This window comes from Xiphophorus hellerii, chromosome 13 (genome assembly GCF_003331165.1).
Source record: "Xiphophorus hellerii strain 12219 chromosome 13, Xiphophorus_hellerii-4.1, whole genome shotgun sequence".
Taxonomy (NCBI): Eukaryota; Metazoa; Chordata; class Actinopteri; order Cyprinodontiformes; family Poeciliidae; genus Xiphophorus; species Xiphophorus hellerii.
The window spans coordinates 6,050,296-6,076,114 of NC_045684.1; the positions used below are offsets into that span (position 1 = coordinate 6,050,296).

General features: G+C 35.4%; 1 protein-coding gene across 1 annotated transcript in view; it reads left to right on the top strand.

Annotated features, from left to right (window-relative positions):
• Positions 1-25,819, top strand: part of LOC116731683 (glutamate receptor ionotropic, kainate 5-like) — a 207,830-nt gene that overhangs the window by 45,840 nt on the left and 136,171 nt on the right. The gene's annotated exons all lie outside the window — the stretch shown is intronic.

The following is a 25,819-nucleotide window of genomic DNA, read 5'->3' on the forward strand; positions in this document are numbered from 1 at the left end:
GGTGTACATGCTGATAGGGAGCTAATGTGGCTTCTGGAGGATGTAGGATGGAGCAAGCTTTAAATGTCTCTCCTGCTCTGGGTGAAAGCCAACAAACAGCACAAACCTGCTGTTGCTTCTGCACACTGTTGTTCTGTGCAGCAACAAACACTGACAAAGATGGAAATGCAGTACCCTCATTTGTGCCATATTTCCAATGTTTTTTTTGTGTCTGTTTATAAAGAAGTATTATAGAAGAACTGAGTGTCGTAAGTAGCAAACCGCAGCTCTAAGCAAATTTTGTAGTTTTAAGGCCAAAAAGTATCTCGCAAAGCTAACTTTTATTGGTCATTTATCTAATTGAAAAGGAAATCAAAACATGAAACACTGGCTTAAGATTTAGTTCTTGGCATATATTGGTATATATAAACCTTGACTGGCTATGCAACTTTTCATCTGGACAGTATTTACATATTTTCCATGATGTAAAGCACTTTGTACTGCCTTGTTGCTGAATGTGCTATATAAATAAACTTGATTGATTGATTTTCAGTTTTGTTTTTGGGAAATTCACTAATTTTCAGCTTCTGATTAATATTACATGCTAAGAATATAAGTGCAACATTAGCAACTTAAAACTGCTAACATTGAATTTTTTTCTATTTCTATTCTCAAATACCAAGCTCATCATTTAAAATGAAATACTATTGCTAGCTATTTATCAAAGACATCTTAATGTAATTCTGTTGTTTATGCATCTCATGTGGAAGAATCTTAAAAATAAAACAACAGTTGCTTTGTTTCTGCTTCATCATTAGAACTGAGAATTTCCAAACAGTTTGCAAGAGCTGATTAAAAAAACATGCAGAATTTCTTTCTATTTTTCTTTTATGTGGTTCTGAATGTCTCTATATTTTCTTTCCTTCTGGGTGCTTTCAGAATCAAAGCTTTACACGCAGCCTTCGTCACAGTTGCATCAGTTGCTGCATTAGTAATAAAAAGATGGTCTTGTCATTGAATTTCTGTGTCCAGTTTGGTTTGAGCAACTTTAACTCGAGTGCTTGTTTCTTCGGAAGAACCATAGCTATACTTTACAGACAACCTCGGGGATGGGTTATAGTTTTTTTTTTTTTCAGGGGTGGTCAATTCTTTGAAGTGCTCCATATTGGCATATCATAAATAAACATAAGGCTGCATGTTTGAAGAGCAGAAAGACTCCTCTGTGTGTGTGTGTATGCGTGAGTGAGAGCATGCTAGGGAATATGATGAGTTTATAAGTATGTATATCAAACAGTATGTGTGACAGGGAATGTTTCATCTTCATTTAAAAGAGTGTGCACTATCTCAACTCTTTGATCTCAATTTATTTAATTAAATTATAAACAGCACCAAATTGATTAGATATAGTTGAGTCTCATGGTAAGCTCAGGGCATCTCTTTATCCCAGAACTAATTGTATATTGCCTCTCTGGCAAAGACAACTACCATTGAAGCAAAAAGTGAGAAGGTAACTGAAGAAATGACAGAGGAGTTGACAAAAGAAGAACCGAATTAGGCTTGGCAGGGAAGCAGCAATAACTAACAATATTTAAATTAAAGTTCTCCATGACTTGCAATGTGCCTCATACAGGTTGACATGCTTTATACTCTGCACAAGAGTGTGCTCTCCATTGATGTCCAAAATAATCTGAATCAATTTTGACCCCTTGCACTCTTTCTTTGCCCTGTTATGACTTCAGTCAGCTTCATCAACCTTCATGCCAACCTGAGTTAAGGACAAAGAATGAGTTGAGAAAGCCCTTAAAATCAGGAAGTCCTTTTTTATATTAAAGGTTTTAGGGACTGCATTCTGAATTTGTCAAGAAAGGTTGTAAATATTTAAAGTTAGTGGAGATAGATGAATTGATATGGATGCTGGCTAGCATTTAATTTGACAAAGTCACTGGAAAATCAGGGAACTTTTGATAAAGAAAAAGGCTCATTTGAAAAAAACAACAGAAAAATGTTTTACCGTGGTAGCAAGTGATTTATTTGGCTTTTCATACATTGTCAATCATGAAATGAAATAAGACTGTTTCTCTTGCAATTTCATGGACAAGTCAAAAACTTCATGGACAATGTCCATGAAATAGTGTCTTCTAGATCTGTACACTATGTTAAACCAAGCACAGTGGTTTAACATTGATGGGAGTTTCCACAGAAATCATCATAACGTCACAGTCAGAAATATCTTTCCACCAGCTTGTGTTAAGTCTCCATGGTAACAAATTGCTGCAATGGCCACCAGGTGGTGGTAGTATTCAATACTTCCAATACTGCTTTGTAACTCATAGTCATACTGCATTAGGATGGAGGTTTCACAGGAGAGCCACAACTTTGTCATCTCCATCAAAAGATGTTAGCTATCGGGTATGTCCACATGGATCTAGGGATGTTGCTGTAGGGGCAGCGGGGAAAAAAACAACCAAAAAAAAAAATCAAAACAGTGTTTCTTACTTGAAGGTGCACATTATGTGTGTGTATTTGCAGCTTAAAATAATTTATCCAGTTGTCCTAGGGAGTAACAACGGGAAAAGGCAGTGCCATACTTGTTTTTCTGAAGATTAGCTTCAAGCTGTTCCTGGGTGCAGCCTCCATCACCAAGCACAATGTATTCAGTGCATATTCAGCCAGCTTGGCCAGTTGGCTGCCTCTATGGAAGTTAGTCATGCAGGTCCTCATACATTACAAACAGTTAATTATTATCAAAGGCAGAGCTCACTTCTACATAAAAATATACTGCATCAAGGCAAATACTCAAAAATTAAGCAAACCTTGAAATTAATCTAACCGTCAGAACTATACTGATTTCAGGATCAGGCATACTGCTCATAGAGTTATACAAATAGAGGCTGTAATGACTCCTATAATGACTTGAAATGCATCCATGTTTCCTGCATACTGATGAGAAAGACCAGTGAACAGTCAGGAGAACACACGAAATGCAGTTGCAGCATATTTTTTATTTCAAATTTAAGTTTTTATGTATATATAATCTAGCAACAAAATGTCATGTTTTGTAAGTTCAAATCTGAACCGAATTGCAAACAACAACTTGGTCATTTGATAGACATGATAGATGGTTAATGGTGAAAAAACAGAAAAACTTGCTTATTGAGCACAAGGAAAAGAGGACATGGAGTAGCAGTGTAACAAAGGGAAACCAGCAAAGAACAATGGATCTCAGTAAGCTTATATACAGAGAAAAGATTGAACAGTAACATTGCAAACAGGTGAGGTTAATCAGATTGAACAAGAAAACAGTACTGAGCAGAGGAAGTGAGGAAAGGAGACTAAGAGTAATCAGAGGGAGATAAACCACAACATAAAGGAATTACAAGACTAACAGTAATATAGTAAATGAACACAGACATGAACTAACATGAAAAGCCCTAAACAATAAAATGGCTCAGAAATGATCAAAATGTAGAACACCCAACGAGTATGAAACGTAACATATGACTAATGTATTCAAACTTCCTTCTTCTGCAGATTACAAAATGCATAATTCAGTTCTTGACAGACAACTGAACATTAAACAAAATTATATTAAATAGAAACATCTGGAATAAGCTTCCTTTGTCTAGTTCTGTGGCATGTACAATAACAGAACTAAAATGTACGAATGTTCAATGTAAAACTTATGTGAGATAAAACAAAACTTCAAGTCAACATTATGTTGTTAGTAGTCTAGTAAAAGCAAAATGCAGTACACTTTATTTAGAATGCTTCTTAGTGCATGACAAATGCCTAGATTTACAATATTGACAAATATCTCCATAAAAAGACACAATTTAAAAGAAGTAAAATTCTTTATGAACATTTAGTGAGGAAAAAGAAGTCTGGTGATTAGAATCTGATTGGGTGTCATGGGAAAGCAGGGTCCCAAATGAGGAGTTGAAAGACTGAATTAACAGCACCAATATATTTATAGCACTGGCTGCTTGCACGAATGTGTGCAAGAAGATTACTGGACACTTGTGACAGTCGGATTGAGAATAAAATGAGTGTAACAGCGTGGGAAAGTATGACTAATGAACAGCAAGAATAACTTGTGACTTCAAGAAGAATGGCACACATAGGCAATCATATCTTTAATGAACTGAAACAAAAGTTTTCTGTATTATATGCATTGTAGAACAAAAACGATAATATTGTTACTAAATATAACACAGAAACAACCTATGTACGAACAATTGCGTTCTATTTCTAGCCATGTGATGGAGGGGAACTCATTGGGGTACATTTAAAATCTCAGCTAGCAAATGCTTGAGAATACTTTATTTACCCAAACTAGAGCCGCAAGAAACAAAGATTTTGGCAATTTATGCATTTCAGCTCAGATAACTCTTTATTAGTCACCTAAGAAATTCTTGTGATCCCCGTTTAGTAGGCATGTCATGTTGTGGCGATCACCCTCAAAAATCGGAGCCTAGTTGTGATCACATACTGACTACAAGAGCACTATGGCTTTCAGCCTTGATCATCCTCACTTGAAAACAGCCCATTCATTCAAAAACTGAAAATCGATCAGGAGACTAACTTCTAGAATATACTGATAAGGCCAGATTTTGACTACATATTGATGCCAGCCCTCCTGGTGGTGTTAACAATCTGCATAAAATAAGATCTTAGGCCATTGGGTCGTCGTTAACTGGGTAGTCTTTGCTATTTGTTGTCATTGTATCTTAAATCTGGCTCTCTTACGGCAATCAAGCCATTTGCTGTTTAAAACCTACCAACACACAGCAAGGCAGATGTGTAAACACTACAAAAAAAACCTGTTTAAACTCATTCTTAGCAGTACAGAGAGAAATTTCTATGAATGAGCTTTTGTTTTTTCTTTTTTTGTTCCTCTACATGGCTGCCTCTTTACCACCAGAGGCTGCTTGACAAGTTTCTCTGAAATAATTTGAATATATTTTGAAATTCCAGTGGAAATCCAAAGATGTCATGTCAGGATACTGCCAAGCTGGACTTTAGGGAAAGGTATCACACAGATATCAAAAATTATTCTGTTTGGCAGAGGGATCCTACTCCACAAAAAGACACAGTCTATGTTTGAAGATTTCACAGAGTGTAAACATTGCATTTCCTCAAAGCTCAGCATGGAAAAACAGTTTCGGTTCTTCTATCTAAAGTCCAGAAAGGCTGAGAAAGGAAAAATAAAACTCGGGAATGAAAGTGCACCCTTATCAGCAAATGCATTTAAAAAAAGAATAACTGGTCATTTTAATTCATTAGCTTATACACTCACCATTTCCACAGTACATTGATAAATGCATGCGTTGCAAAATAATTGGCGTCTAGGGCCCATGACCTGTTGGAGTGTAACATTGTGCACTGAGAGGGGGAAGCCCTTGCAATCTATGGCTTGAAGCAATTATTTTTAGTATAGTGAAAACAGTTTATCTATATAAAAAGGTAAATTTAAAAAAATATATATTATTATTAGTATTGTAAATATTCTTACTATAACTATCTTCATTTTGAGACTTGTGATATAAAATGGGTAGAAATAATAATAAAGAAAATAAATAAATATATAACATTTGAGTTACTGTATATTTGGATGTAAACATTCACAATTCCAATAAAATATACTGTAGGTTTTAAAATTTAACAATTTCATGATTACATGCTTTATTCGTAATGCAATAAGCTCGACTCATTTGCAGATCAGCTAATGAGATGGATATAACACCACAATAAACTATTCCATACCGTAAAGGTTTCAGAAATGTTATTCCCTTAATGTTTGCAGTAGTTGTTAATGTAATCACCAAACAGCATTTGGCCAGGCTTTTTCTGCCAAAGTCAAGTTCACCCAGGCAATGAGACCAGTTAAATGCTTTAGCCAAATCCTGCAATCTCTAATTTTTAAGGGCTTTTCAATGACACAATGTTTGCACAACAGATTTACTGAGCATGTGGGCGTAATTTTCCACAGAGATTACAATAAAGCGAGCTGTGCATGGTAATTCTGATGAAGGGTTTTTATTTTTGAAAGACAGTGCTCTCTTGACAGCCCTGATCTCATGCGAGTGGAACAAAGTAATCTCAGCTGTAAATAGAATGACTTTGTGTCCTTTAGTTAAGAAAAACAAAGTTGTATTTATACAAAATGAGACTTTTAACTTTTCTTCAGCACTGTAATAAGACAGAAGCTTTGTGATGTTATTGAGCATGTTTTATCAGATGCAGGTGATAGAGGTTGTTTGACTAATTACATGATTACAAATTATGTGAGCCTTCCAAATGGGGGTGGAGACACTTCACCTGTGCTGCATTAGTGCTGTTTTTTTCTGTAAACATCCTAATGAAATGGAATAAGTGGTTTAAAAAAGCTTTTTGTCCTACAGGCAGTGATGGAGGTAATAATATTGGGCTTCCACTTCACTTGCTATAATCCCACTGTCGATATGTTACAGATCAGTTTGAAGATGAAATCATTCAGGCCATTGGAATCGTAGGCTCCCTGCAGCGTGCTGATGGGTTTACTGCTGTGGTAACAACATGACAAAAGACCTCTGAGCTGGTGTCATTTCGTTCTTCAGTGGAACTCAAGGTCAAAGCACTCCAAGAGGGAATGAGAAGGGAGATGAAAAGGATTTAATGATGCTTAGTGGTTTGTTTTTTCCTCTTAGCATTTGTACTGAAACGGTACAGCAGAACTGTGAGGGATTGTTTTGTATTCTCTTTTTCAGTAAAAGTGTAAACCTGCATTATTAAGACATTGAATATGAAGATCAACAGTTTCTGTACATAATTTCCTCATAACATTTTTCTTTAGCTAGAAACACTGTCTAGAAAGTAAAGAAACGATTTCCACAGCAAAAAATAAATAACACACCCAGATAATTCATTTTTACTTTGGGTTGAACCTACAAGTTGTAAGAAATTATTTAACAAAACTTAATGGTTTCCGAACAAAATGGTCGTCATGGTAGCTACCATTGGGTAAAAGGGATAAAATGTGTTTTCAATGCAGGAAACACATGGTTCAGGATTATGAAATTGCCAAACATTACTAAGTGGTTGAATAATTATCAGCCTTCTGCTTCAGTAATCTTCCACTCTGAACTCCTCTAAAGTTCATACACAACTGCAGTAATTGGTATTTTTGTTTGCAGCACTCCATCCATCCATTTTCTATTGACACTCAATCCATGCAGGGTCACCGGGGGAGGCGGCTGTCTGACTCCAACTGATTGGTTGAGGGGTGGGGACCACTCTGGACAGGTGCCAGTCAACCACAAGGCCACACAGAGACACACAGGACTTATACGGGCGTACCTTAGGGGAACTTTAAAGGAGAATTTTACCAAAAGTACATAACTGCTTTGCCAGACAACCCTAACCCCAATCAATTGTTCTGAAAGCTACAATGGTTACACTCAAATACAATAAGCTAATCTTGGGGGTAATACTCATTTCTTCTTTCAGCATCTGTTGAGGTGTTCTTGAGAATAATGCTGAGCATTTTAAGGGATTTAAAACCAGTTAATCATAGCCGAACATTATCAAACAAACATAGATACAAACTAAAATACAACAAGATTTAAGTTTGAATGGTAGGACACATGTCCAAAGGCTGCTCCAGGAGTTTATTTCAGTTTCAGTGGAACAGTAAAGTCAGAAGTCATGTCTTTATGACGGATTGTATTATGGATCCCAATTGAAAATGTTTTCTTCTTTCCTACTCCATTAGATCTTGAATAAGGAAGTGGACTTGTCAAAATTTATTTAAACTTAACAGTTTTGACACACTTGCTGGTGTCTTCTTTCCCACCAGCTGGGGTTGCTATGGAGATAAATACAGTTTACATCAGGAACAGCCATTGAACAAGAGTACCACAGGAGTTTGATCTTTTTGGGCGACGGTGGTAGGAGTTTGTCCCGAGCTGGTTGGTTGCAGGTTCAATCCCCCACTCTTTTGTAGTTGTGTCTTGGGGCAAGACACCTTACCCGCCTTATCCACCACCAGTTGCTTGCCACCATCATCGTGTGAATGTGGGGGTGAATGACTGCATGTAGAGTGAAACGCTTTGGGGTACTCTGCACTTGATAAAGCGCTGTGCAAGTGCAGGCCATTTGCCATTTCATTAATGTCGGATTTTCTCCTGAAAAGGCAATGGATTTGAAACACTATCATTTTTTTCTTTTATTTTCACTTTATTTTATTTTAATTTGCATGCATGAGCTATGGGAAATAATCTTCATTCACAGTCCAATGAACAGCTTTTTCCTAAGCTTTCAACCGGAACTCTTATTTTCTCCTGACTTGTCATTGTTAATGTAAATTAATGAGTATGATTATTGTGAATAATTTAAACTCATAACAGTACTCAGCCTGCGTGATAACCTCTCAGTCCATATACATGCGTACTTCAGACATAGAGCATGGTGTTGTTTCTTAACATTTACTTAATTTTTACTCTGAATAAATTCTTGTTTTTTTTCTAGGATAATATTTTTTGCATTATGTTACAGACATTTTTTCAATCAGGTTGAGATCTAGACCATATCATCAGTACAAAGTGTCAGGCAGAACACCTTAAAACTTCTGTGAGATTCCTGACCTGTTTTTTGTAATGTTGACAATTTTTTCATGTTAACATGAAAAACGTTGTGGTTAGATTGTTTGTTCTCATTTTACATTGATAGTTTATCTTTTATTTTAGTTAACACAATGTAATTTAATTTCAATTTTGTATTGAAGGAACATGGAAGGAATTTGATGTTCTTTACGCACTATTAAGTCAACTAATGTCATTTAAATGGCACCGTCTAATGGTGGCACATAAGGAGCGCATTATGAGCATGAAAACTGAAGTCATATCTATCACTAGGGACTCTGAGTTGTGTTCAAGGTCTTCGCCTTGGTCAGTAACTGGGGATTTGGAGGATTTATCAGCTTTATGTGCCCTTGCTCTTGACAGTTTAATTTGTACCTTTCTCCGGCCTTTACAAAAGATGTGATTGTCAAAGTGGCTTCTGGCTGCTAACCTGAAAATGGTTATTATTGAGGATGACTTCGAGAAGGAGCTGTTTTAATAATTGTGGGACTAATAGTAGATTAGAAGATGACTGCTTTTAAGTAGGTACATCTTGAGAATTACACCGTCATTTTGTGGAGTGAACTGTGACACTACCCTGAACATTTTTGCAGAACAACATTGATTAGACATGTAAGGAGTTGCCAAGGACGTCTAGGGAAAATTCTAAAAACCAAATCCAGGACAAGAGAGAAGACAGCTAGTTGTTATGAGGTGGTGTGGGACCAGGCCCAGTATTATTGGAAAGTGGTTGGCGAAGTGCAGCTGAGCATGGCTGACAGGTGACAAGACATTGGGAGACCAAGGACCTGGAGCACAAATTGGGAAGGAGAGATGCTTAGAATGTAAGTGGCAGGAGGGATAATACACTGAACAATACTTTTGGAGTTATTACAAAGTTAGGCATAGTTTGAACTAATCTGGTGAGGAGTGAAAAGCTGAAATAGGATGTCTCTGCTGTGGGTAGAGAGGAGAAACTGAGCTGGCAACACAGCCAGCTCAGTTTCTGTATTTATCCAAATGACAGAAACGAACAAAACTGACACTGTCACTAACAGTAGTTTTATCTTTGTGAACACTCATGTCATCGTCATGACAGCTAAGCACCTTTTACGATCATTCTGTTATTCTGAATACAGTTGTTTATTGTGCCTTGTGAGCACAAGAAACGACTGTTTTGGTGGGTTAAAGTCAACCCATCAATATCATGGTCCACCTCTGTAATTAAACCTAAAGATAATAACATGTTGAAGATGGCATATGACAGGCTTTTGTTGTATCAATTGTAGTAAATTATATCAGACAGTCATAATGAAGACTTTGACACAGAGCCCAGTTGGTCATAGGAGAAATCACACACACATATCCTATGCTTATTGTTCAAGTGAGTCCTGAGAATTGTAAACCACATACCTTTGGTTGCTCAACTCTTAGTGTTATTGTCTGAAAGCACATATAGCCCATGATCTCTCTGAATCAACTTGAAACTTGTGAATGACAACATGATCCGTATCATCCAATGACCCCGGCTCAAGTTGTGGTTAGATGTTTATTGCGTTAACAGAGCCTGAAGAGGTTTCATTATGATTTGGGAATCTTACTTTACTACTAGAGCCATTTATTTCCACAATGTCTTGGTCTGAGGGTCTAACCAAAAACTGCCATTTCCAAAAAAAAAAAAGAATATGAGAATAAATATGCTTGGGGGAATTAACTGAAGCTTTCAAACATAAGAATAGTGTATCATCTGTCAAGCATGGTGATGGCTGCATATTGCAGCCTTTTGCTCTCAGTTGGGCATTTGAATGAAAAAAAAGTAAATGAAATATAAGTAGAGGGTGCCCGATTCTTAATTCTTCAACTTTATCTCAGATCAGCAGATAGATTGAATGTTCCAACAAGACAGTGACCCCCAACCAAGATCAGAACTGGTTTTATAATGGATGAAACAAGTTCATATTAAGCTTTATGACAGCCTTAAGCCTGTGCTTGGTCAGATTATGTTCTATTAGAATCATGTCAGAAGCTTGCTAAAGGTTACAGTTAGCTTGTGGTTTAGATATATCTTGCTGAGAGACTTTTAGCCAATCCACATCAAACCTGTGCACCAAATTGTTGTGTTGATGTGTGTTGTATATCCATTCTGCCCTAAAAAGAAAAGTGGATTTGAATAGTAAAATGCACAAAATAAATATGTTATGATTACATTAAAATCAGTGGATAAACATGCTTATTGTGACTACAGCTGAAGCAGCTCAACTGAACAAACTGGCGTGTTTGTTCAGCAGAGGCTCATAAGGTTAAGAACTCAGTTTTTGTCTTAATTTGTATCCATGCTTCCTAGTTGAAGATTCTCGAGCTACACAGTGTCTCCAAATTCCCTTGAAAATTGAATAATTTTAAGATCTTAAATTTAAATACTACAAATCAAATTTTACTTCAAAGCTTGACATAACATCAAAATTTAGGAAATAAATCCTACTTTTACAATTCAGCATTAATCGTCAAGTAAATTTGAGTATTTTAGTAAATTTTTGATACCATATTTGTAATTCTGCTGTCCTTGCCTATCCAGTTCTTCAAACTATTCCAGCTTTTTCACAGAACACATTGTGGTCTACTAAGCCTGGGGGCCTTTTTAATTAGAAGTGCATAGTTCTTTTTTTTCATACGGGTTTAATAAGTTGATCTTAAAAAGAAAGCTAGTCTTTGATCACTTCTCTTACCAAAAACTAACAGTGAAGCGACTTTGATAACCCACAGTAATGTTTGATGATATATTTGAGACCCCAACAAGCAGCTACACCATCAGATCCTGGTGTTCACTGAAGAACAATCCTTTTTTGACATCCTTCTTTAGACACTGCAGGTTACAGGCAGAAACGCTTTGTTATTCACTTTGGGAAACAAAACCTGCCATTCTTTTCTCTTTGTGCCAAAAGGGCTTTTAAAAGTCCTTGATTTGTTCGTTATAATGGCCCAAATTGCCATATTAAAATTTAATTTCCATCTTCTGGATTGACGGCCAGGTGATGTGAGATGGTTAATTCCTCTCCCACATGTGATTCTCTGTCAAATCACATTTGTCACTGTGGAAAAACTCTTCACTCACATCCAAAGCTTAGAGAAACTACATCCATTTGAGACAAAATATAACAGAATAAAATGATGATTTACTCTACTTGTATTTTGCTTGTTCTTGAACAAACAACCAAAATCAGCTTTTAGGGCCTTTAACTGTCTAAATTACATTAAAAAAAACAAAATTTGTAAGAACTTTTGTTATGACCGCAATCCTGCAATCAGCTGGTCTATCCATTATTATTCTTTTACCTTGTTTGTGTTGTGTTGGTTGTGAGGTCATATTTACCAGTTTATCCTTGATAATCCTATGTTGTAAACAAAAGTAACTTTGTATGAATTTTCTTTTTCAAGATTTATAAGCATGTAAAAAATGTTTTATCAGAAAATATATATGAAACAGGAATACAATTTTAAAATGACTAAATTACTAAAGACTTGGAGCCTTTACCCTCCAGTTTAAGTCTAAATGCATGTTTATGACTTTATCCTCATAAAAATAATAAAAATAGGATGAAGCCACATCTCAACCTATATCCCGAAAAGCTCAGTCTACATTGTTATTAGGGCTCCAAGGCAGTGAGGTGATCTGCACCCAAATTTAACACCAGTTAACAAAAGTCCAACATTTTATAGAGCACTTTTATCGAGACATTAGCTCTATGTATTCTCCGGCGTAGGTGCTGCTTCTCATGACATTGAAGAAGTAGTGACTTCAGGATAGATTCATTGCTGTAGTGACTAAAAGGTCAGTGGTTTCCTACAAGTACAAGGCTGCAGTTGATAGCCGTGTTACAGTGCCATCCACATTTATTGCTTCTATGGAAACAATATGTAAAATATTGGAGCTAACATTTTTGTGCAACAGCATTATTTCACACAGAAATCATTCTTAAAAACACAACCTTGATTTTAGTACCCTTATTCATCACAAAGTAGATACAAACTGATATTATTACACTGATGCAACAAGTAATTAACATCTGTACAACTCTGCATCCTATGAAACAACTCTACATTTTAATAGATATTGGGCTTTAGGATTATGTTGTTTATTCATGAGAAAACATCTGAGTTTTGTCCCGGCTGGTGCTGTTATTTAAATTAATTCACAGCTTAATCTAAACAAGAGATCACATGTCAACATCTGTTTTTAAAAATGTATCCCACTATTTTCAATATCATGTTTTTCATAGTGTAAATTCAACAGAAATATCTTCCCTGCTGCTTTTAGAACTGTACTTTTAAAGTCCCACCTCAAGAGAAACAACCAGGATGGCTCCTTGCTTAATAATTTTTTGACCAATCTTTAACAAAAGTCTCATTATTCCATAAAAATTAAAATATGAAGAACACATCAGTGTCAACAAACATGTACTTTGTTTATTCAAACATTTTGGTTGGATATTTGCTCATATATTTGGTAAAGTTTGGTAATTTGTTGCCTTTTTAGAATTCACAAGAGTGGTTAAAATAGATTCTGAATGGCAAATTTTGAAGGAGGATACAGAAGTGTTGTTAAAGATTGCAGGTTATTTAAGTGCATCCAGGAGATTGCTTTCATTCCGTCATCCAGCATGAGGCACATATAGAACAAATCTGAGTGTGACTGTTGCATTCCTACTGATCATCTCTAGAGATTTGCTGTATTTTTGCCCGTCAATTGTCTGTAGGGCAGTGTGTTATCATGGTGACCATCTGTTCGTGATCTGTTTGTTGTGAATGTTGTAAAAAATAAAATACATGTCAACAAATTCAACCCCTCTGAGCTCACTCAGCACTTTACAGCCAGAATACATTAAGAACTGCTGATGAAATACCCAGAAGTAAGAAACCAGGTTTAGATCCAATACGTCAACAGTGCAATATTTGCTATCGATTTTATGGATTACAATTAATCATGAAGCTGTTGTTTGTTCCAAAAGCTTATTTTGTATTTCATTGCCTGCTGCTGAATCCAATTAAATATGATTTCATATCTAGTGTGGAACTGATTGAAGCACTTCATTATTTTTGATTAAAAAAGAGCCATTAATGTCTGAAACACCAGTAGGTCATGTTTAGCAATTTTCTTATTTTTTTGTGGCATTTTCTAATTTACTTATGGTAGGTGATTGATGTTTAGTCTACTGGATTGATACAATGTGATTGTCATCAAGCTTAACTATGAGAAATGAAGAGCAGATTGAAAGACATTAGATGGGCTGTAGAACAGAGAAAAAGGTGGGGGGGGGAGCTTAAAAATGCAAGAGTAGTTAATAACAGTCCAGTCTGGAGAGCAAAAAGCAGAGCAGACAGAAAATGAATGGAGGACATGAAGGGGAAAAGTGATTGAATATCAAGTGTGCACAGACAAGGACAAGAGAGCAAGGCAGAGACCGCAAGGCGGGCAAGGGCGCGAGCGAGCGATAACGAGGAGCCCTATTTAAATGTCAGGTTCCCTCAGGTAACTAACATTGTGAAATGACCTCAGTTTCACGCAATAAAGTCTAACAGAGTGATACAGGATTATAAATACACTCTGAAGCAGTACATCTTCAAATGTCACATACAGTGTGCTTTTATTCAAAGGCTTGTCTTCACTGACCCACATACTTTAAGTGTTCTCTCTTACTGCCTTGGGTGGTAAAGAGAAAAAAAAACGGGAAAGAGTTTTGGAGAATTGAAGAATAATTTCATAGCTATTCAAAATGTATAATCAAACTTAACTAAATTCTTTGTACCACCACAGCAGGTCGGCTTTATATTATAATGTCATATGTAAATTTTTACATAACATTCAATGGTTGCAAACAGGTAAAGTAATTATTCTTATAGAAATCTATCAGAAGGTATTTCCTGACTTTATTATCAGAAAGAACCTTCAGTGTAATATCAAGAGGTAAAGTGGGAAATGGAAAAGTTTACAAACCTTCACATAACCTAGCATATGGTACGTTTGCTATCTTTAAATTGCAGAAAAGGTACACTCAAGCTTATTCACATTGAGCTTATAGATTTGATGTTTTAGTTCAGAAATATAATCTAAGATATTAATGTAGTGTAATTCACAACACTGGAGCTAAATGAGGAAACCCTTCAAATATTTGTGTGGCATCAAAAAACAAATCAAAACGCAACTGTCAAGATATTAACAAAAATAATTAATTGCAGATTCCAAGTTTGCCTTGTCTTTACAATTTCCAGTTGCCTTAAGTAGAGAGTTGTATCTGTTAAAAAATATATAATATGCAAGTATATATGGACAAGAGGGCAAGGGAAGCTTTCTCAGTTCCCCTCACCATTGTGTTCAAGGCAAGAGTAGCATGGTTTTTATAGCCAAGGAGAAACTTTTGCCTTTTTCTCTCTCTTAACCTTTGTGTAGACCATAGGTTTTCGAATCCTGGCCTCAAGGACTAGTGTCATGCAACTTTTAGATCTGTCATAGACATTTAATGACCTCATTATTTGATTCAGCTGTGCTGACGCAGAGGCATGTAAACGTTGCTGACACTGGCCCTGTAGGCCAGATCTCTAGCATACATGCATTTCTCCATAGAATAATTTAAATTTCTGCTGTGTAGGTCTATTCATATGTGATGTGTATGTTAGCCTGTTTAATGGTTTCAGCTTTAACTGAACAAATGTGCAGATGAATGGTTCTAGACAGGTAAATGGATTTGGCCTGAAAATTTAATAATGATTTTCCTTAAACAAGCTTATTTTCTGTTTGTTTTCCTGTAAATACATTAAACTATTTCCTGGACAATATCTTTGTTAAAATGGCTTACATGCTCATTTTCCAAAAATAACCATTTTATGTCATGCATCATTAATTTTTCTGAACATTGGCATACAGCACTTCATTTCTGAAGTCTCATTGAGAGATCATTATGAACTACACATTTATACTGCATATTGGTTAAACCATCAAAACTTAAGCATCCATTTCCGGTTTTCTGTGAAGCAGAAATGTTCCTGAATTGAGTTTTTTTTTTTTTATAGATAAACTGAAGATCTCAAAATGAAACTAAAATAGTCTAAGAGAGGGTAAAATAATTATTAGCTCAATTAATTAAAAAGTGAGTTGCAGTTAGTGTGAGCCTCTCCAAGCATGCAGAGCTAAGTGTGTTTTCTGCAGTGCATGGAGTGTCTGCATTGCATAGTAATGGTATTACTGGGACCAGTCAAATCAACATGTATTTCTTAGTGGCAAATATGTGAGGTGTGCATTTGGCATCTCATAGTCTCCTGTGTTATTTACTAAATACCTTATTGCATATCTTACTTTGACACTGAGAAGCAAATATGCAATAGTGAGATTTCAAAATTATCTTATACTGAAATGCAGTTTTATCTACAAGTTTCCACTGCAGGTAAAGAGCAGCTCCAGAAAACTAAGTATTTAGATTTTAATAACATTGAACTAGAAGTAGTTTGGATTCTAATTAGCACCGTCAGCATCTTTAAAAGGGAGGTATTATGATAGATCGACTTTGTGGAGCTTTATGTCATGCTATAATGTGATTCCCTCATCTAAAACATACCTTAAGTGTTGCTTTGATTCTTTATCATTGTTTTTATAAGATAGTTTTTTGGAGTAATCTTTTTTTCTAAATTCAGCTAGTAAGTGTTCTTGAACAAAAAGTGAAACTTTAAGACGGTTGGTGTCTTTTTTGAGCTGTTTAGTTGTTAATGCACTGCTGCAACAGGACTTGTCCAAGGGGTTTTACGTCTCCTAGCAACAGTCTACATGGTTTGATGAAACTGGACACTGGGACCAACTGATGCTGTACTCTTTTGATTTCCATTGCTGTAGTGAGGAGAGGCTAATGGAAGACAAGTGTTACTTCGAATAGATAGCAAGAGGAGAAAAAAATCAAAAGCAAAGAGTAAAAGGTGACTGAAAAAAAAGTTCATGCAGACAAAGAGAGAGAATAGTGAAAAGGAAAAAAGCTTTTATCCCTTCTATTACTTCTGCTTAGCCTTTTTCCTTTGAAATATACAAATAGACTAAAATGAAAGAATACAAATAGGACTGACGTGTTGAACTGACAAAAGGTTACTCTTTTGTCTTAAATACAATAACTAAAAATGGCTGAAAGACAAGTTTACAGTCAACAAAATGATGGAATGATTTAGTTGACAAGAAAATATGTAAACGTGGCTCTGTATTCAAATCTCTTTATTTGTGCTCATAAGTTGGTCTGAGTTTACACTATAATTACCATCTTTAAGAGAGTGTGTGTTATCTGGCAGCTCTGTGACAGCAAGCACTGGCATTAATATGGCCGCCTTAGGAACTGTTTTAATCAGGCGAAGAAGCATTAAAATGCCCTGCTTGATTACAAGTGGTGAAAAGGAAGACAAAATAAGGAAATATAGGAGCTTGGGGAAAAAAGTACAGATATTGAGCTTAATGAATGAAATAATAGGAATGTGAGTTTATTTTCAATCACTTTGCTCCTTTCTGACTCAGTCTAAGGCAATGTCAAAACTAACCCAAATATTTAGCAAAACAGAGATTTGCTGTTGTGTTTGCAGCACCTGCTTATATCTAAACTAAGTTTTTGTATGAAAAACTGACATTTCTAAAACCAGTCAGTGGAAATTTCTAAATATTCTGCTTATGTTGCAGAGAAGTAGACATTCAGATACTCTTTGGAGTCTCACTTTCATATAACCAGTATTGCTTTTCATGTAGGACCATTGAAGTTGTTTCCCTGACTGAGACAGGTGTTTTCTTTTTACAGTCTCAGTCTTTTCTTACAAGAAAAACCAACTCAAACCCTGAGCATTGAAATTCAATAGATATTGCAGAACCATATTTTATGTTGAAGATAGTTAAAGGAAAATAAATTGCTATAGCCATGATATTTGGCAGCTACAAAGTTTGTTAGAGAATCATTGTTGCCTTCATAGTTAAGGATTCTTTTTTTTTTTTTTAGCTCTTTAGCATTTTAATATTTATTATAAGATTAGGGCATACTTGCCCTATTAAGATTAGGGCAACTTAATATTAACAACTATTAAGTTGCTAATATTAAACCTTTGGTTTTGACTATTTATTTATTAAATCAACAGCTTGTAAAGTCGATTCTGTATTCTATGTAAAATAATCACAGTATCAGTGACTTAGTGGGATCCTGTTAAAAATCTTAAATTTTATTAAATCTTAAAAAATTATATACAATTACAATCTTCTTATTAAGCCAATATGGTGGCCATATTGACTGTAAAAATAACAGTCAATATGATCAGGTTCTGGGGTGTGTGTTTTTTCTACAAATTTTACTTTTTATCTCTGTATTATATTGCAGCAATTTATAATTTCTAAATAAAACAGGTATGTGTGTAAATAAATCCCCTGAATTGCAGCTTTTACTCTGCAAACTTGTTTTGAATAATGCAGGCATGATCATCTGAAGACTAAACATGCCAACAGGATCATTTAACAACTGATAAAATCTTAATGTAACAGTTATTTATGTAATATGTGTTCTGTGCTCTTAAATTAAAATAAAATAAAGCATGAATGTTTTATGACCTGAGAATCCTGGCAGTTGAACACTGAAATGCCTAAGCCATCATAAAAATTATGTCAATGGTTTGTAATCTCAGGACAAAGTGGAATATGGTTCTTGTACGACACAGGAAGGAAATATACTGAAAGGATTTTGTTTTTTTTGCTGGTTTTCTCATATGTCCACATTATTGAGGATTAATCTAAATATTTTAAGTTGCTTGTTGAGGGCTGTTGTCTTCAAAAAGACTTGCACACAAGAGAACAGTCAACTTGAGTGATTTTGCCATCTGTGTTAAAACTGAAGTGTACTTGAGTGGAGCTGTTTACACTGATGAAAAAAATTTCTTTTTCATAATACAAACAATTGAACCCAGTTTTACTAGTTGTCAGGCGAGAGACTTGCTGGAATTAGACAAAAGCATTAGAGCTTGAAAAAAAATTATGGGGATGATGGAGCAGCCCGTGAATAATATTGTTAATGTTGTTATGTAATTTCATTTTCCACTTCCTTTAGGTATGTTTCCCCATAATGTACTTAATTAGAACCAATTGAGTAGTTCTGCAAACTATCATCAAGGAAGTTAGGCACCTGCTACCAAGAAAATGTGTAAATTTTTCAAGCACAACTAAAATCCTTTATTGGGGTTCAACACTAGATACTGTGTACTTGTAAACTACCTTAAATTGAGGTCAGATCCAGTCATTTTAGTTGATCACAATTGACCTGGACCCGGAAAGGTCCTTGTTTTGGTTGGATCCCAGATCCAGTCTACCGTTTGAGCAGCCTGAAAAAAAAATAAATAAATAAAATTCTTTTAGAAAATAGATACTTTTTAAGCAGCTTCTTATACTCTCCATGCTTCTGCTAGTTTTTTTACACACTTCACTGATATTGTAAATCTCTAAGTTTCTTTCATTACCAGCTTCCACACTGAAAAGTGATGTGGTTAGATCAATCTTGTGTCAAGTACTGATGGTGACTTCACTTCTTGGGAAAGCATCAGAATGTTTAGTTTCTAGTCGACTGTTCACAGATCAAACTCAGTCAACCTAAAAATTGCCAGATTCTGGACACCAGACAATTTCTAAGTGCTTTGCTAGTTGTTAGAGGTGCTGCATTGTGTTGGAATTTATAGCGTCTCTGTGGCCTTGTCTTACTTTTGTCAGCCTTCCCAAACACATCTGTGGTATTTATCGCTGGAGGCAGAGTGTTCTTTTCCTCGGAGAGCTACATCAGGGCATTGCCAACAAGTCCTTCAAAAAGTAGATTAATCAATATGAATATTTTGGATTTGTTCAAAGACAAAAAAGGAGTTTAGGATAGTAATGTGTCTTTCACATCACTTTGTAGTGAATCAGAAGAGCCGACTTCCATCTAGTGCCACTTTTTTCCTTTCACAACTCATCTCTCAGTCTTGTTAGCTCTGCCCTGCTCATGATTCCTGAGTTTGCCATATGGATCTATTTAGTAGATTTGTTAGCAGTGTTTTGTTAACATTTGTGTTAATAAAAATTACAAATTTGATTGAAATATTACACAAGTGTAAAAACGTCTGCTTTCGTAACCGAACAAATAAATGAAATCGGACAAGTATAAGGCTTCTTATAAAACACTAAATGCAAGAAGGATTTATTAACATACAAAACATTCATATTTGGCAAGACAAGTTAAAATACGAAGCTAAAGATGATAATAGAATAAGGGAAGCTTGGGCCTCAAAGGAGCTCTTGTAGAAGCCATGCCAAAAGAACTGGGCTCTCAAATGATTGCTACTTGTATGTAAAATGATATCTACATTTAATTCATCATGCGTTTAAACTTTGAGTTATTTTATTTTACATAACCAGTCAGGTTGCATTTTCAAAGAGTTCTGAGACCACCAGTGGGGATAACAGTAGTCAGAACATTCAAACGGTCCATAGATCAAATGTACGAGAACATGGAGTAAAAGTTAATCTCAGCTGACATCTACCATGTCTGTGTAATTTGATGGCATTAAAACAAGTGTTGAGGCATCATTGACATAATTGAAGTCAAAACCTTGCAAATATACTCCTAAAATTAGATTACTTTTTTCAATTATTAAACTAGATCTGACAGTATACAGTGTATTATTTCAGGTATTAATTACATACTTGATCCTTTGAAGTGATTTTTATCTAACTCTGTCTGTCTTTTAATTAGATATACATGGTTTTAATAGAATACAAATTAATTATTTTTAATACCTTGCAGGATTTCCAACCACTAATTGCTTTATAGAGCAAATGTTTTGATGAACATGCACTGGGGCTGGTTAAATGACATTGTTATCTTCTAGATCAGGGGTGTCGAACTCCAGTCCTCAAGGGCCGGTGTCCTGCAACTTTTAGATGTGCCTCTGCTGCACCACACCTGAATAGAATAATTAGGTCATTAAGGCTCTGGAGAACTGATCTACACAAGGAGGAGGTAATTAAGCAATTTCATTCCAGTGTTTTGTACTTGTGGCACATCTAAAAACTGCAGGACAGCGGCCCTCGAGGACTGGAGTTTGACACCTGTGCTCTAGATCTTATTCATAATGCAATAGACATCTCCACTAATGCTTTCATAATATTTCTATGATGTTTGATGCTTCAGTGAGTGAAGTCATTCAACAATCCACTGCAAATGACAGGAAAGAAAACAACAACACTGACTGCTTCAAAAACAGTAGTTTTGCACATATTTTACAATAAAATCAACTTTGCAACAGAAAGTAAAATGATTTAGTGACCCTTATATTAGATACAGCAGTGAGATACATTATAGAGTGTATGCTAGCATTTCAGGGGTGAGTGAAAAATAACCAATAAAAGTGCTGACACTTTAGTTGCTTTGAAAAACATCTCTGCAGCATGTTAGCTAGAAGTCACTTGCTTTCTCAGTTTCATCTTTAACTGTTAAGTTACATGGATCTTAGCTGAAATATATTCTACACCTGACTTATGTAATGATTGTTGAGATATACGTATCTTTTTGATGGCTGCAGAGTAGCACTGTTAAGTAATAATGAGGTTATGGGATCAAATTCTGGTTTTGGGCCTTTCTGAATACAGACTGTATGTTCTTCCCAAGCATGTGTTGGTTTTCTCCTGGTGGTCCAGCTTCCTACCACAGTCCAAAGACAAAATGGTTAATTCTCCTTAAAGCAACTGTGATGAACTAGCAAACTGTCCATAGCAGTTTGCCATGGACAGACTACTACCTATCCCCAGTAGTGTCTCTGTGACTACCGGGGATAGGCATCTGTCGCGCGTAACCTTGCAACTCTTGACAATGGATAGATGTTGAAAGGCAAGATGCACTGATAAAAATAAAATAGCTAAGAATAATTTTAAAAGCATTTACTGACTACTGTACATAGCAGCTCAAAGGATTAATTGTTCTGTTAATAGCCTTTATATGTTGACAGGCTGTTGTAACAGAAAATAGGAAAACATTGGCCTGTGATTTGTTAGCAGTAAACATTGTGAAACACTGGAGAAGGAGAGAGCCTGGGAGAAAACTCAGTATCCATAAGTACGATGCTATGCATGTTAACAACTCTAAGACAAGCTTTCATCTGATGAAAGGCATGAATACACACACCATACATGCCTTTACTGAGCTGTGTAAACTTTCCTGTTTTTTTTCTCTGTTGTAAGGCTTTCTTTGATGTTCAGCTTCCTTAAAAATAAGTTGGGATCAAATTATACTTTCTTTTTTTTTTACTTTTTGTAAAGTGCAAAACGTTTCTGTTGTCTCTGACACAGAAATAAATGTAGTATTTTATCATGGTCTGGTAGTCAACACAACAGAAAATATACTGTAAATCATATATATGTTTTGACTTACAGCTCAGTACCAAATGACCACAGTAGCCCAGTGGTTGGGCACCTTCAGTTCAAATTTTTTTTAAACCTTGACATCACTAATATTTAGAATTTAAACATTGACAAACAGCAACTCTTGTGAGATTAAGAGAAGTGTTTAAAATGTAGGTTTTATGAGTAGGTTTTCCTGAACAAAACAAGCTGCAAAGGCATAACAGTGTGCAGTAGTACACCACTCCATCGCAATGTTTACACATGACCTATAGGACCATAAATAAATAATGTTGATATCAACAGTGTTGTTTCTTATGGAAGAATAAATGTCAGCAGAAAAAAATAAGTAACTACTTTCAAGAGAGCACAGAACAGCATAAATATCTGATTTAAATTATCCTGGAAAAGCTAAAAACTGTCATTAAAAATTCAGCCAGTATACGTAATAAAATAAAGAAACAAATCAAGGAGAGGATCAGTAAGAGAGATGGAGTTCTTCTCTCCAATGCCCACATGAAGGTTTGGCACACTTGCCATCCTCTTGAGATCACCAACAACTTAAATGAACCAAAAGAAAAACAGAAAAAAAAATTGCATTAAAAGTAGCTTGATGAATTTTGTAGCACAAACATAACTCAGAATGTGAATGCCCTATGAGCTACTCGTCTGAAGGATCTCACAAAGAAAAATCTGTTTAATTTAAATAAAAAAGAAGCTGGTTGTACTTTGGTAAGGAAGAACATATATGTAGATATAGACAGCAATAGTATTGAAATTACAATATCAGTACTGTGAATTAAAATGAATGACTTGCAGTTTGAATTAACTGCAAAATGTTGCAACTATGTGAGAATAATTTGATTAAAATGTAATTGGTATTACTTTGGGTGTTTGTATCCTTCGCTTATTTGTAGTATTTCTGTCACATCTGCAACTTCTCACCTATATAGAAAATTTCAAACTCTTTTGGTTTAATTTTTGTGTTGCATTTGTATTTGTGCATTTTGTAGTTTAAGAACATTTATCATGCTAATTTCTCACATGAGGCTGTTTTTAGCATCAGTTCAGGCTGCAGCGTGTCCGATGACTCCATTACTGTTGAGACAGTAAGGTATAAGTCATCTTTGAATACGTCTGAAAGACACCTTGGCATTCAAAGTCTAAAATTAGCTTTGAATGCTGAGGTGAGACATCATGAAAATAACACGGAACGACAATGTAGAAGGGATAAGATGGTAGGGTTAAGAAGAAAGAAGTACTCTGTAGAGGAAATGAACATTTGTTTGGACTGAGGGTGGAAAGTGAACCTGACAGTAATAACAAAAGAGGCCATGAATCTGAGTCATAATTAAATGTGAGCCTTGGACCAAGGTTAGTCTTGGAATGAAGTGGTTCTTGGAACGACAGTGTGCAGTGTTCAGCCAGAGTCCAGCCAGCTATAAACGACAGAGAAAAGGAAAACCTGGAGGACAGCCAGTCCCAGGTCATTTTGGGGGGTTGTTTTGGGAGGGGGAGTAGAAAAGTATTATTATTTTAGACATTATTGAACCAGTTCCAAAACTAGATAAACTGAGCACAGCAACACTTCACACCGCACTTGTTCTCAAGGTATAGATACAGTATTGAACATGGTTCTTGAAAAAGCGTTGAAAAACTGAACTTGAAGTGAAATCAGTGATAAGGAGTGCGCACAAAAAGGCAGAAAAGACCTTGGATATTACAGAAACCACAGGTTTGAAATAACTTTTTAAATGTCATGCACCTCTGTTTAGAGCTGAAACACACAGCCAAGAACACGCACATCTGAATATCCAGTAAACTGAGCAGAGCTGAGATGAATAACTAGATGCTGGAAATGGCCATGGAGTTAAAAAAGATATTGAAAAGTTATTTAAACTTGTAAAATCAAAAGTTTATAATGATAAAAACATTATTACAGGTATTATTGATTTAAGAGTGCTGAAATTTGAGCCGTCGCCACACTTATCTGTTCAACAGAAGAGTTGAGCAGACACTTATCTGTTGTTTCTGCTCAACACAATATTTGTTGTGTTGAGCAATTTATTTAATAATTTGGAATGCTCATGCAAACCACATGTTTATATTTTTCATCAACCCCTACGGAGCTAGTATTTTCATGAACAGAACATTACACTAAGCAGGATCTAACTGGTTGAATACCAGTCACAGTGTGAAAAGAAGTGTTACCGTTACATTGTGCCGCAAGTGGACTCTGCCTAATTTCTCAATAGACCACTGCTGGTTAAAAAAATGAATGAAAAAATGAGAAAATCTCATGGGGTCTTAAAACAAATTTACTTCACAGCCAACAATTTGAAAACAATCTTGCTAAACGTCTTACAAAGGCATCAAAAACTGCAAACAAGGTCAGATTTAAGCAACCTAGGAAACTCTGACCCAGAGGGAAGTACAACAATGTATTAGTGCCCTTTTAGTCTCGTTTCTTTTGAATATACCAGTGGAAAAACCTTTTGCTGTGGTAAAACAGTGAAGGGACAAGTTTTGAGACTTCAAAAAATTCCCTGATTTTCTAGTCAAACAGAAAAGCTTCAAGGTATAAAAATATTGAACTCACTTTGGCTTTGATGGAAATTACACCAAAAGACATGAGTAATGTGTGAGAAAAAATAAAAATAAATAAAGGGATTGATAATTTGAGATATGAAAAGGAATACAAAAAGAGTTTCAAATAGAAGCACTTTAAGCAGGAAGATAGACTCAAAAACCAAGCATAGCTATGAATGTTTTGTAGAAAAATTTGCAGAAAAAATATTTAGTAGTAAAAACATCTTTTTTATTGTGTTTTTAAAAACACAATAAAAAACACACGCTTTTTTATTGTGTCTTTAAACACAATAAAAAAAGCAAGGCCCTTTGCTTTGTTTTTGGCAAACAAAGCAAAGGGCCAGCTAAGAAAAGTGCTGTGAGTTTTATATAACAAATCAAAAGAAGCAGCTGCTTGAGTTTCCTCATGGGACCAAGGGAGTTATGGAACTTTGCAGTTCTGAGTTGAGAAGTTTCACTCTTCAGTTCATTTTTCTCACTTTCACTTTGTGAAACAACAGAATACCAAAATCAATGGCAAGGCACAGAAGTCTGATTTAGCGCTTTGAGCCATAGGAAAGACGTCTTTTTCAAAATATGGTGGTATTTGCACAACAAATAATCCTCCCACATCAAAACTTCACTAAGTAAAAGTCAAACCAACACACAGAATTACCATCTTCAAATACCCAGGGTACCTTAAATCACAACATCAACAGCTATGGAGGTACAGAGCATATCAAATGACAAAGTGCTATAAGGAAAGATGTGCTCTTCTATTATAAAGTTAAGTCCTAAATATTAATCATACCTCTGGCAGATTTAGATTTAAATCTTTATTCAAACCAGAACTTTGTTTCTGAAGTGACACAAGAACATTGTAAAAGATAACTCAACGTAAGAAGAGCATCTGTTTAAAACCTAATTATGTATTTGTTTTTGTTTACATTTTTTAAAATGGCATTCTGACAAGTATTTAAAAATAAACACATAAATACATAAAAATACAAATCTACACAAAATAAGTGCTACTCTATGTCACATCACATACAGTTTGTATGTAGACTTAAGTTTTTTTGTTAAAAAAAAAATAGTTTAAGAGGTATGGATAGCATGTAAAGGACTCCCTGAGTGGAAGACTAAATGTGACATAAGGAATCTAAATAAAAGTTTGAATATCACACGTCTCATTTAAACCTTTACGGGCTAAAGCGGTTATGGAGATACGCTCTTTAGTGAATTGTTTAAAGTGGCCAACATA